Source organism: Etheostoma spectabile, chromosome 8 (assembly GCF_008692095.1).
Source record: "Etheostoma spectabile isolate EspeVRDwgs_2016 chromosome 8, UIUC_Espe_1.0, whole genome shotgun sequence".
Taxonomy (NCBI): Eukaryota; Metazoa; Chordata; class Actinopteri; order Perciformes; family Percidae; genus Etheostoma; species Etheostoma spectabile.
The window spans coordinates 9,350,355-9,368,342 of NC_045740.1; the positions used below are offsets into that span (position 1 = coordinate 9,350,355).

General features: G+C 37.3%; 1 long non-coding RNA gene across 3 annotated transcripts in view; it reads right to left on the minus strand.

Annotated features, from left to right (window-relative positions):
- Positions 1-9,165: 9,165 nt before the first annotated feature.
- The window catches only part of LOC116694475 (uncharacterized), a 97,551-nt gene continuing 88,728 nt past the window's right edge, over positions 9,166-17,988 (minus strand). For all 3 annotated transcript variants that reach the window (XR_004333179.1, XR_004333177.1, XR_004333178.1), the window contains one exon: positions 9,166-11,051. This is a non-coding gene — a long non-coding RNA (uncharacterized LOC116694475). The remainder of the gene's footprint in view (positions 11,052-17,988) is intronic.

Below are 17,988 nucleotides of genomic sequence, written 5' to 3' on the forward strand. Positions count from 1 at the left end.
TGATCTGGGCCGTGACAGCTTAGTCCAATCAGCCAGTTCAACATGCTGGTTTGACTGTCACTTTCAATTTTCACATGACCCTTGGTCCTAGAATGGGGGATAAGTGGCAGAAAGTAGGACTGAAAGCCCATATTATTGGTCTGACAGCTTCACTCATCTGAAAGTAATGCAAAATGCAGTTCATATTTATACTCTGACCTTATGCTCAAACAGGGAATCTACTGTATCTGCATGTTAGGTGCTGAGACAAAGGCCAAATTGGTGGATTCCTGCAGCATGCTTTGTCAAATTGCATGTTATTTTCTTTCTAATTATTCAGCAGATGTAACTGAAAGAACAAGAGAGCAACTGTTGCTTTACGAGTTTTTAAATGGTATTTAGACAAAACACATGGAGCGTTTTTAGGTGCGTTTCACTTCATGGTTCAAGTGACCAGCAGGTACGTACAACATGTGGCTTTTTTTCATATACAATTATGAAAACATGATGTGGCTACACATGCACAGCTGATCATATTCTCAATATCCCTCTGGAAATGTTTTATCTGAGTCGTATTTATGCTCATGTAGGTCATAAAAGAAGAGTGCTATCAGTGGTGGCGGATGTGGTCATTATCAGACATGGTGCTAGACAGGAGGGAGGGGTTCATTGTTCAGTGTGCTGCCTCTTCCCAGTCACTGAATAAGGTGTGTTCATTGTTCAGTCTCTCTGTGTGAAAGCCACGGTCTCCAGTTTTTCAGCCAGTGTTGTTACTGTGCTCCATACGGCGTCGCACACAATGTGGCGACTATGAAATAGTGTAATTTGTAAAACACTGAATAAATAAATGAACAAAAAAGGTTGTAAATGAAAGAAATTGAAATTGCTGCATCACCTCCCACCATGAAAACAACCACAATATTACAGTAATTTATATTAAGACTGCAAATGAATAATTATTTTGGTTTAAAAAAAATAATAAGATGTTCTCTCATCAAACCTAGGGCATTAAAAATGTTAAATATCTCTCAAAAGAACATTCAGCTTGGGCATGATGGACATGAATGAGTAAAAACACTGTCAGCTACTTGTCATAATTCAGTGATATCGCTGTGTGGCTTTTTGTCATAACTCCAGCAGCAAACAAGGAGAGTTGGGTGATGGAGCAGTAAAGGTTGTTGTTGGTGTTTTAGTCTCCTGTATAATCCACACTTCATGTCCCCTGCCTGCCCTCCTAATCCTTTGGCATGTGTTGGTGACATCACATGGCTACTGGCTCCAAGTTCTTGTCCCCCTGCAACTGTCATTAACTCTGTGAACAAATGAATAATGACTGGGAGACTCGCTGGCTCCCACTACTGACCCTGGGTATTATTAGAATGACCTCTCTTTGGCTTGACCAAAAAAACCTTTTTGATATCATTGCTGGAAGTACACTAGGAATGATGGCCTGTCTGCCGGCGGGGGGAAAGCCGAGCATTACACATGGGAGGGTGGGGGGTTGGGGGGGTGGGGGGGTGATGCCGGCGGAACCACCAATGTCGTGTAAACCTATACTTTGCTCTCACTGCTGCTTCATGAATACTTAATTAGAGAACACAACCTGAAATACACGACTCACAAGTTGCCTGACCTCTCTTTACCAACAATGCACAATATTTGGGTTTGGCTGGGTGACATGGTCAGATGACATGTTTCACTGTAAAGGAGAGCCATTTGGGAATCTTGTCGCAGTTAGCTGTGTGATATCATCTGTGCAGAGAGAGGAGAGGATCAGTCAGGTGTGGCTGTGGGAGGAAGCATCTCCATATGTCACAGAGATGGTTCTCATAAGAACATGCTGGAAAGCACATGCTGATAGTGATCACAGCCTGCAGGCACATGAGTGTGATTTATTGTCAGCTGCAGTGGTGGAAAGTAACTAAGTACATTTACTCAGCTACTGTATTTAGGTGAAATTTTGAGGTACATGTATATCATATTAATATACTTTTTACATTTATTTCACCGCATTTATTTTTGAACTACTTGCAGATGTACATTTAACACACAAAACATGTTTGTATACATGTAATATGCATTGTTTTAGATTAAACGATGCAACAGTGTGCAGTCAGCGTTGCCTCAGCCAACTACAAAATGAAATTCTGTATCAATGTCAATGTATCAATAATAATAATACAATAATATAATAATCTGATGCAGTAATGTAACACTCCCCATGGGGCCATTCTCCATGATACGTAAGCTACTTTTGCTTTTGATACTTTATGTACATAATTTTATGTAATAAAACACTAATGTAAACAGAAAGAATAAAAGATTAGATTTGGTGTGTTGGCACTGTGATGTAAAATGACAGTGTAACATGAGATTGACTATATTAAACTGTGGTGGAATGTAACTAAGTATACCTACTCAAGTATTGTGCATATGTACATGCTAACTTCCATTAGATTTTCAGAGAGATATGTTGTACTTTTAGCAATGCATTTATTAGTTACTTCATAGGTGAATAATCCACATACATACATGAATGCATTAGAAATAATAATAATAATCCAATTGCATAATAAGGACTATGGTAATATAACATTCACAAGGGTCTTTTTCTTAATTATGAGTACTTTTGATACTTTAAGTACATTTTGCTAATAATACGTACATTCTATGATGACATTTTCGATGCCTTTTCTATGTGAAGTACTGCTTTTTTTTTTTTTTTTTTACTAAAGTAAAGGAGGTAAATGATATTCCCCAACTTGTAATTTTGCATAAAAACATGTTGGTGAAAGAGCCTCCTGCTCTTTAGAAAAAAAGGGTAGACTACTTGGTATTCCTCTAATTACAAAGCTCTACAGCAGCCAATAGGAAACGAGACATGCACTTTAACACATAATGTAAACATCCGGACACATTTTAACGCCTACTTTGCCTGTTTTCTAAATACAGTTTTTTACGATTGCCATGACAATTTTTTCAATACTTTTAAAAACTTTCCTAAACTCTTAATACAGTTAGCACAACATCTGTCTGTGTAGGCTATACAATGAACACATTTCTTGTTACTTTGACACAAAATGCTTACAGTTAACACACATTTAAAATGCTTGAACTTCTTTTGTCACTGTATGTCAGAACTGATAACATCATGATCACATCATGTTCTAAACTTAGGCTAAAGTCAAAGAAAACAGCTGTTCATATTGTACATTGAAACACAAATATATTCCCTGCATTTTAATTCCATTGTTACTGGAAATGAGAGAAACAGCTGATTGAAGTTATGTAACTAGATCAATCACAACTTATTCCCATCTAGGAAACACACTCAGTTGTTGAGGTTCTGTCAATCGCATGATCATCAGTTTTTACAGAATTCTTTATGTGTTACAATAAGTGAGTGTTGTACTTTGACAGCAATTACAGTAACCAAAGTCACATTCCTTGTTGATACTGATATGTTAGAGTAGTAAATACAGTAAAAGAAGACCTATTTGGTCTGATTTTGTGCGGAAAAGGAACAATACAATACACAAGATGAACAGATGAACACAAAGAAAGTAAGAAGAATTCCTGCACGAGGGAGAGGAAGACGAGTACCAGGACAGTTGTGTCATTGTTTCCTTTTTCCTTACTGTGAACCTTACATTCTCTAAAGCTACTCTGAGATGGGTCATTCATTTTTGTAATGGAGCTCAGCGCAAATTCCTTCAGGAAGACTTCTAAATGAACTTCAATCACCATCATCGCACCCTTAAAATATTCAGCTGTTTAAATGCGTTCACTTTTCAGTTAACCAACCAGAATTGGCCACGAAATTCATGATCCTACCACAGCATGACATCCTGCTTTAAAAGTCTTCTCTCCTTGCTATCAGCTGTCTTCGCAGGCAAACGTGCAACCCTCCTCCGCCCCTTCCACCTCCGGGCTTCACCAGCCACGGCAACCTGAGTCCCTTTCCGGAAGACAGCTCCTTCGGTCGCTCTCCGGGTTCCTTCTCCACCATCACCAGTGTCTTTAGGCTCCATCGGGGGGAATATGTCTGGCTTCTCTACCCCTTCAAAATATGTTTAACGATGGAGTCTAATTCCCGAAGACTTTATACATTTCTTATCATGTACAATAAATCTTTGCATATCTACAACGAAGTCTCTCCGGATTTAATTGAATTTCTGCAACAAAAGAAACTAAATGTATTAAACACAACAAAACAAAAATGTAGAGAGGCTTTAAGAGAAACTGCAGTGTAAAACACAATATATGGTCAATACAAAATCCTATTATCTATTGTAGGAGGGCAAACCTGACAAATGTAAAATAATGCAGTTTATTATTTCACCTGATATTAGTGTTTTTATGAAATTGGGCTATGACTGACTAAATGTTCCTGTTGGAGGAGAACATGTGTTAGTATTTTTGGAAGAATTATGGGATTTTGAGACATGTTTGCAGTGTTTTGGTAGACATGGTGCATATATTGTATTTTGAAAATTAGTGTTGAAGTTTAGTTTACAATGTGTGATTTTGAGCATAAAGTTAACCATTTTTTTTTGCCAGTTGTGTGTTGTAGGTGTGTGTTAAGAATTTAGGAAAATTGTTAAAAGTACTGAAAAAATTGTCATAGCAATCGTAAAAAACTGTAAGCACTAAGATAATTAAAGGAATGAATAAATGAGCGGAATAAAAACTGTCATATTGTTAATCTTACCGTCTGTAATGGAGGGTCCGTCCCTAAAGGAACAATGACAGAGACGTATGGAGTCTGTAGCTATTTGTGGACTGCGCACAGAACGAATAAATACCTGAGACGTAAGGTAGACAGAAGCTGGCTGATGTAATCAGTGCTGCCACATCGAGGGCTCTCCATCATTACAATCTGTGGATTGCAATAAAAGTTCCCAGAATTGCACTGAGCAACCCAATCTAAACCAATAGACAATCACAGCCTCTGATCTCAGTACCAATTGAGGCATATCCCAGCTGAATGTCTCAGAAATTAGACCTACTTGGTGTGTTCATGATCCCGAGATGGACAGAGGCAGGTGATTTCCCTCGCTCTCTCTCTCTCTTCAGCATCAATCAATAAGCTTCAAAAGGTTTGTTATTTACAACACTTTATCTTGGGACGAATTTTACACAGCTTTGCACGAGCCCGAGAGATCAAATTAAGTCGCTATTAAAGGGTGACAATTAGTGGTTTGGTTATTTTGAAGTCACTAACGCCGCGCGACAGGAGTGGACGACCTCTGGCAGCGGAAAACAGCTGAGAGGAGGGAACCCTGCGTGTTCACCTGGGAGACTATGCTGTTGGATACAGGGCTGCAAAGCATGTGTGTTTGGAAAAGTTCCGTTTCAACATCATGAGAAATATAAATACATATATACAGAAATAAATAAATACAAATCGATCCGTTCATATACTGAGAGAAAGGAAATTATCGCAGTGGATGATGATATCATTCAAAGATTTTTTTTTTTTAAACTATATGCAGGCAAAAATGAATACATTTAGACACCACTTCCTCATTTAGTTCTTAGTAGTTACCTATTGGTTATAATCACAATCCGGAGGTGTCACAGTTTAGAGATGTGATCAGCTTGCGCACATGGCCACCACGTAAATCATTTGTCAAGATGTAACAGCTTCATTGTAGCACCGAAACCGTTTTTTTAAATGCATGAATTTATTATTATTTTTAATCACATTAAGAAGCCTGCAACCGGAATCTAACAGATCTTAGCCTAACACAACCAATTTATATTTAAAAAAACTTGAATTTTACTATAGGCTAAATATAATTCGATAATAATAATAACAATAACAGTACAATAATAATTATACTAATGCAATTATTGAAATTATAATTCAAAATAATATAAAGACATTATTATTATTTGTTCCATTTTCAGTATCGCAGTGACATGAGCCAGTTTAATGTGTATCTGGGTGCAACAGCAGGGAGAACTGAAATAATTCCCAGTGCACAGGGAGAGTTCCTCAGAGCCAGAATCTGCCTGAAATGAGTCGTGAAAAGCGACGCACTTGGAAACAGAAAACAGCAGGTTTAATGTCTGCCCAGCACCTGCCATGATTTGGACGAGCACGACGTATAAGAAGAATAAGAAGACGAAGAAGACATTTGCAATGAAAAAAGGCCAAGGATGTAAATACGTCGGGCGATAAATGTGTATGAATTTAACATGTCATAGAAAGTTTAAATGTGCTGTGCAAAGACCACATGTGACCTAGGTGACCAAGAAATGAGCAGAGTGATAATTATAGTATAGTTAATGGCTGACTGCTTTTGCCAAAAAACATTAATTGGAGCACATCACTTCTTTTAACCAGAGAAAGCATTCAGCTTGGAGGATGGATGCAGTTGTGAAAGCAGTGATGGGTACTATTGTCCAAAATTTGACCCTCTATTAACACCTCTTGGCAGCATCTGGATGCTGTCACCATGGAAGAGGACAAAAGTCATTTTCTCAACATACCAAATCCCCTCTTTTTAAATGCCTCCCCCACCAAGAAATGGGTGGAGGCCAGCCCAGAAGGCCAATCTCTTCCTTTATCACTCTCCACACTACCACCTCTCCATCCTCCCCTTTGTTTTGCAGGTGTCTCCAATTACCTGCTAATTTGCTTCTAATCTTGGCACACTTCTTGATAAACATGTTTATCCCCCCCTAAAACCAAAGTCGCTGTAAATCTGAGCAAGAGCGAACACATAGCGGTGACATTCTCCTCCGCTGTGCCATTCAACAATGCAGATTTATTAATTCCAGTGTAAAAGTATTGCAACCCATGTGAAGTGCGGAGTGTCTCTCAGTGATAGATGCAGGTTGTTGGGCGGCATTTCATTATGAATTTTCTTGGTGAAAGATGAGTGCCAAGGACCAGTCAATTCAACATAGACACCAAGAGAGAAAGAGTGTTGCTAAGAGACAGGGATGCTGCACAACTTCCATCAGGAGCTTGACTCTGACCTTATGTAAATAAGCTTTTGCCAAATCTTTTGTGTGAAAGCAACCGCTATATCACTAATACCTGGCCTAAAAAGATGCTTTAATATCTAAATTCCTCTTCGATAGACAAAATGCACTTTAGAAAGTGTACCAGTGCAATAAATCCAGACCCCAGCACACTTAGTTACTTAGTTATAAAAGGAATGACTAAATGTCTGAATGAAATATACAAATGAAGACTGGGGGTTGCTGCAATAAACCTTTAATTGAATTTGTCTGTCTGCTATGAATGTGTTTTTTTTTCCTAAAAAGAATGATCTGAAAACTGTAATCTTATTTAGGAGTTGACGTGTGTGGCCATGTGTATAAAAATTCAACACCAAACAGTATATTAAATTTAATCAGAAGACATTGTAAATTGTCTATTATAAACTGTTATTTGTCTATATGTTAAAATCTCCTTGATAAACCAGAAGCATGACATTTAGCAGGAAGTGCATGGATTATTCACATGTGAGACATCAACACGGTGCAGTTTTCTTGACCTGTATGTCATTTAACACAAGAATGATAATGATGGTTTTGGGGGGGGGGGGGGGGGGGGGGGGGGGGGTAGATGGCTGGAGAGGCCAGCGAGGTTATGACCTGTGAAAGGGGCTGTATCAGGTTGTGGCAGGTTATCTGAAGTGGATGCTGATAATGGCCTTTTAGGCATTCCAGGTTTGATCCTTTCACCACTGAGGAGGGAGACTTAATCAATAGCCTGAGTAGATCAGTGATATGAGGTTACTGTACGAGCAACTAGTATACAGCCAAACAACAACATCGGCGCACTGGTCAATTGGTTGGACATTTGTCGGGGTCAATGCAAGAAAGAAAAAAGATCTAGTTATCAATGGGAAAATGTTACGAGCATTATGTCGCAGAGCGTTAAAAATCAAATCAATTGTATATTGATTTTACATTATGTTATTGGCTCTTTATGCAAAGAAGCACCTGGAAATGTAAAAATTATGTTCACAGCATGCCCTTCACAGATTAACTTGTGGCTACAAGAAACACAACTTCAAGGCATGGGCATAAAATAGCCATTTTAATCAAAGCTACGTGAAATATAGATCCCTTTCCTCCCGGGGTTCTTCATATTATGCAGACAGAAGAGAGAGAGGAGAGAGAATGAGAGAGAGAGAGAGAGAGAGAGAGGAGGAGAAGGAGAGAGAGAGAGAGAGGAGAGAGAGAGAAAGAGAGAGAGAGAGAGAGAGAGAAGAGAGAGAGCAATGCACTAGCGTGTTCAAAGCCAACCTTGTCAATAGTACTCACAGTGGGCTAGGGGAGTGTAATAGCACTTCCCTGATTCTACATTGATATCATATAATCCAGTGTGCCCTGTTTCAGTATCATATTTATCTAACCTGCTGGGGGACAGGGTAAGGGGGACAGTGTCCCTGCTGCTAGGAGCAGACACATTACACACTGCCTCGTGTATTCTTATTGATTACTCCCACCCCACAGCCCAGGGACCATAATTTAACTCAGCAGGCACTACAGTTAATACTGGAATTCAAACATTCCATCTACACTTCAAGAGACAAAAACAATTGACACTTTAAAAATGGCCAGGGCCTCTCTAAATGGGATCTGAAGGGAGTGGATCTCCATTTTCTGGTCTGCGCTTTTTTTCTTTCTTCCTACTTCATTCTCCTCCTGCCAGTGCGGTTATTGTATTGTTTCAGAAAAGAGCTGTGGATAGAGGGATTTAAAAGAATAACATTATGTTAAGAAATGTGTTCATTCTAAGGACACAGAGTTGTACAATTTGTTTAAACTTGAGTTCTGTTAGCTTCTCAAATATGGGGATACAATTAGAAAAAATGCCATGTTAAAAGCAAAAAGTTTGTTTTTTACTTTAACTGCATTGTTTGGAACATAAATACTGAAGGCTTGCTCAGAAGTAGGATAGCATAAAGGCAACTTAATTGAAGCTGTGTGGGCATGAGTTGCCTTGCTCAAAAGCACTAAATAGTAGTGGCAGGAAAAGCAGATGTCTCGTTCTGCATTAAGACAGAAACTGAAATAATCACTAGATTGGAACTACTACTACAGTGTGATTATACAAAGTGAGAAAGGAAATCAAGACAATTATATTGCTTTATTTTCACTTTTCTTTAAAAACTGTGATCAGTAAATACCTTGAACATCCCAAAAGCGCATGTCTATGAAAAGTGTGCTGTAGCTGGTTTGTTCTGGGAACTTACTCTAACACGTTGTCAGAGGGGCTTAGATCAAGTCATTATTCTAACTTCAACAACCCTGGTTAGCTGTCTGATCATGACTGGGTTGGTTAAAGTGGCATCCACTGACATTCATAAAGCTGTGTTAAGAGAGCTTTCAAACAGCTTTTTAAACAAGAAATGAAGCCAGTCAATATCAGTGGAAGAGTTGCTGGGGGGGTGTGATATGGACAAAATTAATATTAATATCGCAGCATTATCTTGATATTGGTGTATTATATTAAACGTTACGCTTGTATTTTTCCCATTAAGGTGAATGTATTACATTCTATACTTATATAGTATACTGTATGTTCCCAATTACATAAGGCTGGAAATTTTATTTTAGACACAAGAACTGTAAGCCATAATATCTCTGAGAATTTTTATTATTTATATGATTACACTGCATGAAAATTAAACTAATTATTGAATTATTGCCTGAAACCAACTACCATCAATAAATAAACCCCCCAAAACTGGTCATCATGCGTACAGGTAATGCCCTTACATTCAATTTAGATAATGGATCTAAAGATTATAACGAATGCTATCATGCTATTCTATATGTTGTTTCAGAGAGTGATCAAACCTGCAATATTTTGTTTTTAAAAGGATGAATGTGAAGCTCCCACTGCCATCTTTTTTAAAGCTAAAATGAGCATCAGTGGGGATTAATATGCATTAATTAAATTGACTCTGTTTCCTTTAATGAGAAGGAAAGGATTTGATGTTAATGCTGTTGATCTCACGGAGGCTTCAATCCACCTAATTAACCAGTATTTCGGCAACACACTAAAATAATCAATAAAAAAAGATATTTCATCACTGCTATAGAGTGTATGCTCAGATATTCAGATAATTAAGACACATCACATGCTAGCTCACCTTAGCAATGACAGAAATGTGTTTTTCAGTTTGGAAACAGGTTTCTTTTTTATTGGTGGAATAATCAAAACATACCTGTTTTATCTCAGCTTTTAGTCATGGTGTGGCGGCACTCACTGCTGCATCTGTGTGCTATGCAGAGATAGAGCGTCTGTGGAGGGCCAGAGAGCAGACTCCAGAGATCCATCCATCTCAATCTGAGGCTACAGCTGACACTTTACAAAGAGGTACAATTAATAAGGGCATTATCCAGCAGTAGGCAACAATAGAGTCCTAACGCAGAGACACCAACCTCGGGAGGCCCGGAGAGGAGAGAAAGGGAGCGTGTGTCTTTATGTGTGGGGGAAGGGCAAACCAATGTGCTTTAAAATGGGTGCATTACAACCAGTGTCTTCAGAACATGAATTACAATTCAATATAACTGGGCCTTATGATATACTGTATGCTACCAGCTGATTTGTGTGTGCTAAATGGGTTTTTTTCCATCCTGCACTCTTTATGCAATATTTTTTTTTTGCATCTAAAATCCTACATTTCCTAATGATGTCAATCATTTCAAATATTCCTATTTTAGCATTATATGACTGGCCTTAAACTGCCAAATTTAAGATTTAAGGGAGCTGAAAAAAAGAAAGTTACAACACAGACCCTCATTGCTGTTTGTTTGATGACAGTCGTTTACAGTTGATGACAATTTATAGAGGCATCATAAGGAGGAAATATGAGTTATGAAATACAGCATAACTGATAATGGAGCTCTCATGAAAGTGTCCTATTAGTGCAGGTTGAGTGCAGCCCTATGGTTCACAGGGGAGAGGGCGGAGACACCTCTGCACTGACATTTACAGCAATCCAGGAGTTGTTTGTGGTCATTGGACTGGAGACAAACGCTGAACCCAAAAGGTCAGAGGTCGGGGCTAAATTTCATCCACTGTGGAGGTCCCTCTGTTGGAAAAGACAAACAGAGAAAGCAGCTGAGGTGTGAAGTGTTCCTGCTGTCAGGGAAATCAATCAATCGTCATGTATAAACACAACCCAGAGCAAAGGAATACTGAGCAGAATAAATGTTGGTATAAAATTGTAAAAAAACAACAACAACAAACAAATACAGATCAATACAAAATGAACTGACATGTGAGACAACAGTCTGGGAACATATTCTTAAATAATTAACTCTAATCACTTCTAAGTCTGTTACAGTTTTTATATACGCAGTCAAGAGTCCTCCACAGTGATCGCTTTATATTTTCCTGTTCCGTGGGGAAAGGATGAGCTTGGTTATGGATTAACGCTGTGATCAATAACAAGATAGGAGTCCGGCTCTCTAAGCTGAGGAAAATTAATTCGAAATGCAGTCAAACTCTTATCGACCCAGAGCCAGGGGTTGCTTTCATTGCAGGTAGTTGATAATCCACCAATATTGTGATGAGCAGCTAATCTCTCATTTTAAATATGACCTCCAGTGCTTATAATAAAAGTTAAGACTGGCCATCGATTTGTTGTCCATGTAGCGTAGGGTCTCAGCTAGTTCTTTTTCAGCAGCAAGATTTCTTTATGTGATCTATTCCTCTGCTTTGAGTGGTAATCTTAAATTCACTTTGACTCAATTATTAACAACTTAGTGTGATCAGTGGTTCATTTGGACATTGTCAAACCCTCACTGAACTCTCAGCTCATAGTTACATTTTTTTCATTCCCAAATATTTATTTGTTCTTTTTTAAATACTTTAACACAGGAGGATCATTATTCATTATTTGGTTAAAAATCATGTTTTAACTAATTAGAAACACGTCATAGAAACAATGCAAAAGAAATTGTGATATTTGCTATGCTGTTGCAAAAAGCAGTTCATGCTGCTTTATAAGAACAATGCCCTTAATTACATTAGACAAATTAAAACTTTGCTAAACACTTAAATATCCAAAATGTAACATCATATTTGCATTCTTTTCCCACTCGACTCACAACGGCAATGCAGTTCTTAAATTGTTATAACAATTTAATTTAGTCCAAACATCCTTTGCTTTTATTTTCACTTAATTGAAGTAGCGATGAGCAAAATTAGCTAACTAGAACAGAAAAAAGTTACTTTTCCTCCTGTTTACACATTTTATACATAGTTTTTGAGAAAAATAATAATATCCACATCAGATTGTGGTCTTGATGATGGTTTTAGACAAGTATTATTCATTATGCACTAAGGCCAGTTAAATCCACAATAAGTTGTCCTTTCTAATCAACCAATCAAAGGTTGTTCCTCCATGGCAGAAGGCAGCACCTAGGATGCGACTTGGTCACCTCCAGCCAAACATTATGCATACACCTTAAAGTGGTGTTTGTGCAAGTTTAAAATCAAATGCAACACAAAGCAGGTTAATAGATGATCAACACAGCCTGACTTTAATGAGGCCTTGTTGCCCACGGCCAGGCCCAGTTCAGAATATACGGGACTTTCTCATGACTGCTCCGCTTTCTTTGATCTTGTTTGCTTTTTCCACTGCTGGGACTGTCATTGTTGGTTTTAATTACTTCACCACTAAATGGTACAGATAAAAGATAGGTGTCTGAAATTAATAAAATTTCCATAAATTTGAATCACTAACCAGTCTCATTAGCTTGTGCCTTTTGTAGTTACCAAGCTATCTTTTTCCAACTCTTAACTATATAGAATATTACTTAGGGCAGGAAATCACTTGATATGCACCATATTTTCTGATAATCAAATTCCACTGTAGGTAATTAAATGCAGCACATACTGTAGTCCTACTCCTAAGATTGAGGTCAACCTGAAAAAAATGCCAACTGTATTAAACGATACCAAAACTTATAAGTCTATTAAATTAGTCATTTCAGAGGAACACATGCATGTTGATTGTATTCAAGCTGAAATATGTAATCAAACTGTTGAAGAACCCATCTTTGATCATGTGTAATGAGTGTCAGGGCTGTGTGGTACATCTCTGGGCCACAAACTAAATGAGTTGCAATGCTGCTGGCACTTACTTGGTTGGATGGTAGTCAACTTGGCAGTAAGAGAGCTGTGGTGCATTCACATGACAAAAAAGGACAGTTACACAGAGGGGTATTTCAAGGAGAAAACACCTGTTGTTTTGATGACTTCAAATATGTTTGTATTGGAAAGTGTGGACTCTGACTTCATTTCTGATCAGAGATGTGCTTTGAATACGATCCTGACTGTCGGAATAGGTTTTGTTAATCATTGATGCAAGTATAACAATCTCTTAGTAAAATGTTTATAAGTTTCCAGTTAAACTCTTGAAGGTAAAATTGTGAATACATACATATTATATAGGCTCACAGAGCTATAAAGTCATTTTTTTTATTCAGCAAATCAATCATATTAATAATTCATTGCATTACAGCGCAAAAACTAAACATATTTTAAATATAATAAAGATATCCTTCCATCAACATCGTTTTTTTCTGTTTACATACACAGTAAAATTGAAGCTATTCTCAATTATAGCAGACCAGGTCAGACACAGGGAAGCTAGTCTTTGTTGCTTTGTGGAGCAGAGCTCTATAATCTTGTGGAGAACAGCCTATCATTACCAGGCTGTGTGGTAATAGACTGACATGGATGCTATGGGGAGCAATTGATTCCACACATCAATCAGTAGGGAAACTCATCTTAACGATTGCAGAGAAGTGGCTTGTTTGTCCTCAACATCACGATAAATGCTAACATGGAAGCAGAGCGCAATACCTGCAGCTGGATGAAGGGGTAGTTACCCATCTTAAGAAATTCATTACACTACTCCTACTTTGTTTTTTTTCTGATATTTGCAAGCATTTTTAAAATGTATGTGTGCTTTGCAGAGTGAACTCTGCTTTCAATTCAGACCATTAATCTTGACAGTATTCTTTTTTCAAACACTGGATAGCCTTGTTAATGAATTATGTCAAAGAGAGTTTCATTAATGTGGACATTTAAGTATCAAAGAGAAGCATGCATTCTTTTTTTAAATGTATTTCTTGATTTTACATTTCTAAATGTTCAATAATCCAGTTTTCTTTATGGACTTCTGAGGATTTTCTTTAAAAAAAGCAACATTGCTTTCTTCCATCACAATTGTTTCTGCTTCCTTATCCGTGGACATCTGTGCCAGTTAGTATAAAGAACGCAGCTGGATGCTGAGAATATACTATCTTCCTACTCTAAAAGGGAAGGGACCCACCTGATTAAGAAGGGCAGGGGAAAGACTTTGGCAGGCCAATGGGCGAGGTCAAGGATAGACCAGCCAGTTTCACTCCCCCACCACATTATTTTTGTATGACAGCACCACCCTAAGGTTGAAGTTCACCGAGACTTTTCATGAACAGAGCGCTTAACGTCAAACACAAGATTAAAGCGGGGGTGTCGCATCTTGGCAGGACCAAATGAAAATATCAACTGCTAAGCCCCCCTCTGAAAAGGCAGGGGACAGGTATCTAATATTAGAGAGTAAGCCTAGTTAGCAAAGGCGGCCTGCTGCTTTCCACGTTCTCAGTGGTGGTCAAAAGGCCAGGCTGGCTTTGGAATTGCTTTATTGGTGAAATATATTACAGTAGAGGCCTGCAGAACTACCTTATTAAGAAGGCAGAGAAGAGATGCCCTCATGACATATAGAAGAGAACTGAGGACATTTCCATATTACTGAATAAAATACAATCTTAGATTCTATTTCTTTTTTGCTACACAAGTCAAGCCAATAAAAATGTAGCTTGAACAAACATTTACTCTGATGTTCATTATTTAGAAATAAAAAGAGAAAGATTATTTTATTGCAATAATAGCCGTTTAATTCTTGACTGAAGTTTTAAAGTAAAAAGAAATACTGACTTAAAATCAAAACAAACCACACTGTGTGAGTTTATTTTATATTATCGAGTATTACTGTAACGTTTTTAAGTCATGCAAACTGAATTGAAAGTGAACCCAACTTTAAAAAAATATACATTTCAATACAAACAAATACATTTCAATACAAACAAACTGTCAGAGCACTGTGAGCCACAGCTCATGGCATATTTAGAATTTGAGAAAGAAGCCATTTTGCAGCAAACAAATTACTTGTTTTCTTCACTCACAGTGTAGCAACAGTAGCTGGTGCTTCAGCTCTTTAAGTGGCTTGGAAGCATAAAAGAGGCTTACCGTCTCCCCCCCCCCTTCAGCTCAGTCCACACTTAGACATCTATCTATCCATCTATCCATCCATCCATCCATCTATCTTTAAAAGTTTCTGTTGTTTCCATGGTAAACTTTGGATAATTTCATCATTTCAGAGTTTAATTTTGAACTTGTATTAGACTTAGAAGAAACACATTGTTGTATAGAAAAACCACTGGAGGAAACAGAATCCCCTTCTCACATTTAAAATACAAAGAGGCAAAGTGCGTGGCCAGAGTTCAGCCAACTTGGAGTGCGGACATAAATTAGAACGGGAGTTTGACCACATAGGAACTATGCGAGAATGATAGCAGTAATATGAAACTTATTTCTGCTGGATTCTTTTAGCAGTTTCAAATTACATTTATCCTTAATTGTATTACATATTGTGAACAAAACTAGAGTCATTTTGAGTTAAAGAGAACAAAATGTTTTGTTAAAAAAAAAAAAGGAAATTTAGAAAAATGTCCCTCACACCACTACTTCTTTTTAGTTTGACATTGTAGGTAAATAAATGGCTTAACGATATTTTTTACCATATGATCCTTGGCAATGCCTAGTTTTTTCCTGTAACATAGCACTATTTATAATCAGAAACTCTGGTAAGACATGAAGCTGATCTCGAAGGCTTTTCTATAATCCCTCCCCTGGAAGTGGTCTTTACTGGAAGGCTAGTTTGTGATGGGCTCACCCAGTAGCACAATGTTGCATTGGGATACAGCATTCAGCTTAAGCCAACTTATCAACTACATTCAAAGCACATCCATTGAGCTATGTGGGGAGACTTTTTGCAGATCTATTAAAAATACTCTTATCTGTATTTAGCATATGCTGTGTATGTCAGTGCTGGCAGCTTTAGACGGATTTACACTCAAAACACCTCAAGCTATTCTTGAGCTGAAACTACTGATAACATTCTAAAACTTCTGCAGACAAGCAGGTTTTACAAATAGATAAGTTCATTCAACATACTGTTATATCATTTGCTTTACTTATTGTCATTTTTTGGGATACAGTGACCATTTTTTTGCCCTTTTTCTGCACTGTTTCTATCTTTTTGTTCTTTTAGAAATAATTTCCACCTGCGTATAAATACAAACTGATTTAAATATTTAGCAGAAGGAGTTTGTTATTGCTTGACAGCAGAGAATAAAAAGATTGTCCCCCATCACATGCATATTAAATAACATCTCACAATGCTGCCACAACATTTATGTAGGGTCACATTTTTACTGTTGAACTGGGGTAATTATTATTTATCAATCTTTTTTTTTTTTTATTCATTTAGTAAAAAAAAAAAGAGATTGAAAGAAAAAGCTTCCAGGCTATAAAACAAACAAGACAGTCAGTATAATAGAATTGTTGTTGCTAGTTAACAAGAACTTTTGGAATCCAGCAGCAAATAATATGGAAATAATCCACGCGTGAGGCTATCAGTGCATTTCAGTGGGAAGTCCTTCAGAGGAAACGCTGGGGCAGCAGAAAGCCTCACAGTCTGGCTTTCTTTCGGATTTCTTTCTTTGCGACAGACAAGCCCTATTTATACTGCAGAGTAATTACTATTAGACCGAGGCAAGCTCATATTTACTTTAACTAAAAAGTAATTAAAGCAAAATTAGTAAAATTTCAAAAACACACATTGATTTTGGGGCTCTCTCGTGGTTTACGAGGCATTTTAATGTCAATTTACTTTTCATCAAAAGATGTTTGGATATTTTATTTATTCACAATATTAGCATGACTTACTGCTGATCTACTTTTACAGGATATTTGTTGTTCAGAAATATGTTATGCTTAAAATATTTATCTACCTATATATTTTTTCCAATTGCAAGCAAACCTTTATTTAACTCTGCTCCCTGGGCTGTAGAGGTTTGGCCTTTGAAGCGATTGAGAAAGAGCACCGTTATTCATGCAGCATTCAATGCTGAGAACTGAGACTCCAAAAACAGCAGTATCCTCTCATACCTGTTGAGAACACTTTCATCCTTAATGGGCTCATTAGCCACATTGTTAATTGAGTGCTATTCAGGCCAACATCAAAGCTAATAATAAATGTTTACTTACTTCCTTACTTCGCCAAAATAGACCCAACTGTGGCATAATGCTGCACTCTTAGAAGGTATATGCTTATAAAGGGACCTACATTTCTGAATGGACTGACATGCAAACCAAAAAAAACTCTCATCACTAAAAGTCTCACTTCACACTCTGCTTCAATTAGGGACTGCACTGCTGCAATTTGGTTGAGAAAAAAAACTTTCCTCTTCCAATTTCTTTCTTTTTTTTCTTCCAAATTACAGCGTTTTGTTTAAAACCTGTAAAATAAATGCTCTCAAACTAAAATCTAAATTTTAGTTACTATTGATTTTAAAATATGTCCAGAATGTATTACTTAATGTTCTTAATACATTAAAAATACATGGCAAATAGAACACATAATCATAATAACAATATAATAATAATGATAAAAATAATATAAATAAACTAAAATCCTTGATATTTATGTAAAGACATATTTTATTTCCTGAGTTCTTGTGCTGTAAGTTTCCTCCTCCCTCACGCTGCAGCCACATTAGTGGATAATGGGATCCGAAAATGGAAGCTAACTCATTGGAATTAAATTTATCAGCATGTGCTCAGAGGTAATAAGCTGTCAGTTATAAAATGAAGATTTGTATTTAGATATATGATAGGATGAAAAATGAATA